Below are 2,554 nucleotides of genomic sequence, written 5' to 3'. Positions count from 1 at the left end.
GAAAAGAAACTCTGCTGCTTCAGATAAAAGGGCTGCCCAATTATAAGGTGAAATAGGACCAGATGTATGAGTGTGGAGAAAAAGGATTCGGAATCATAGTAGATAAGATGACAATGGGTCACCAGTGTGGGAGTGTAGTTAAGAAAGGGAAAATGATAGTGGGATACATGAGTAGGATCATAAAATGTAAGAACCATAAGGTGCTCAGCATTAATCAATCCCTACAGATCTGGGCTTAACATCAAAAGAAGTGTGATGACAGGGCCTGCCTAAGGCACAATTGCAAGGTAAGTGAATTGAGCTTCAGCAGCTGCCTACCAATCTTTTCCAGACCCAGCTTATCCCCAGCAATGCTTGCCCCTGCAGGTAGTTAGCACTCAGTACTGTCACATGTGGCCTGCCACCCTGGCACCATCCCACACTGCAGTAAATACCATTCGGCTCTCTTGAGTCTCTCTTAACTTTCCTCAAAATTTGAGGTTAGGATCCCAGAACTCTGATTAACTACTTCAGAAAGAGAAAGAAGTTGTGTTTTCAATGGAGAACTTAGAATACTAAGACTTAAACCCAATTCAATCCCGCTGCAATGCTGCAATTTCAGACAGTATATCACACTGTATAGAGATATACTGGGATGGGGAGATGCAGTTAGAAAGGCTTTATATTTTCTTGTTCTATAAAAAAAATAGTTAAACCCATAATACATAAATCTTCTATAAAATATTACAGCTTTAGGCTACTAAATAGGTAAAAAGATAATATAATTCACTTAATCCTAAAACATATTGCTTTATACTTATTCGTGCTGAATTTTAATGTGTTTCTGACCAGTTCTTCAGGATAATAAGACTAATTTAAATATTTAAATATATGCATATATTTAAAATGTATATTTATAAATATATACAGGGTGAGGCAAAAGTAGACTTACAGTTGTGAGTATGCCAAACATAGAGTTTATTCTTGTGTTGTTATTTACTAATTACTGTATTATTTTCATATGAACAATTGTAAACCAACTTTCATCCCACCCTATATATGAAAGTAAATATATATAACTATATGAGTGACTATATATAATCTATATCGTTATTCATGTATCCTTCAGTTTTAAATTGGGTCATTCACTAAACTATTTTAAAACATTAAACCAAATGAGAGAGCAGTTGATCTTTTTTTTTTTTTTCTAGTCTGCAAAATAGGTCTTTAGATATAGAAACTCAAAACCAAGTCTCTCAAAACTTTTCTGTATATCTCAGAATATATAAAAGTATTCAAAACTATATTTTGGAAGGTTTAGTCAGTAGTATAGTTCCCAACACATCAAAAGAAAACAACCGAGAATTCTTTCTAAGTATAGAGGGGAGTTTCATTTAAAGCTAACCACCAGAAATAGTGTGTTTTCATTACATTTTCTTATTAGTTAGTCAAATCTTCCCTCTAAATGTGCATATTTATTCTTTCATTCCCCATATTTTTGTTTAACGTTTATACAAGGTCTGTCCAGAAAGTATCCAGCCACACACTTCGAAGGAGACATTTATTGAAGAAGATATAAGATACAAGAAACATCACACATAGGGCAATGGTGCCTCAGTCCCCTTCAAAGTAGGCACCTTGGCAGATCACACAGTTCTAATCGCTATCAGCTGCCCTGTAGTATTTTCCTGCATCTCATTGATGGTCTGAAATCTCTTCCCTTTCAAAGGTGATTTTAGTTTGGGGAAAAGTCAGAAGTTGCAGGGCACCAAATATGAGTTGGAGGGTGACTGAGTTGCCTGGATGATTTGATGTTTCATGAAAAAACTCGACAGGAGATGTAATGCCTGAGCGGGCACATCGTTGCAATGAAGCTGCCAGTCACCAGGTGCCCGTAGCTGCGGTCTTCTGAATCATCCAAGTAGTTTCCGTGGAAGAATATTCAAGCTTAAAGCAAAATCTGATGTAGATTCGTTGCTCTACTCACTCAGTTTGAACACTACAGCCGCATGGTACACGTGCTCCGTCAATGGCATGTACAGCCCCCACTGACTGATGGAGGGAAGTCATCATTGTTTATACACGTGCATTTCAGTCCACTCTCCTTGGCTGTCAGGTTACATTGGTGTTGGGCAAACTGTCCTCATTATATTAACAATCATCGGACTTTTTCCAGATAGGACTCATATACCAGTAAAAACAACATCAACAAAGTCTTCATTTTCATGAAATTGTTTTTTTTAAGATTTTGTTTATTTATTTTTAGACAGAGGAGAAAGGAAGAAGAAAGAGAGGAAGAAAAACAGCAATGTGTGGTTGCCTCTCACATGCCCCCAACTGGGGACCTACCCACCACCCAGGCACACGCCCTGACTGGAAACCCAGCAGGTGACCCTTTGGTACAGTTTGCAGGCCAGTGCTAAATCCACTGAGCCACACCAGCCAGGACCCTTTTCACATAATCTAAATTCTACTTGATGAGGAAAGAAAAATTAACAAATAAAATAATATCATATGAGGATGGGTGCTCTGAAGAAAATGAAACGGAGCGATAGGACAGTGTGTGGATGACACG

The sequence above is a fragment of the Furipterus horrens genome, unplaced genomic scaffold (genome assembly GCF_987537825.1).
Source record: "Furipterus horrens unplaced genomic scaffold, mFurHor1.1.pri manual_scaffold_2, whole genome shotgun sequence".
NCBI classification, from domain to species: Eukaryota; Metazoa; Chordata; class Mammalia; order Chiroptera; family Furipteridae; genus Furipterus; species Furipterus horrens.
The sequence above is the reverse complement of the archived record's forward strand: the minus strand, read 5'-3'. Positions refer to the sequence as shown.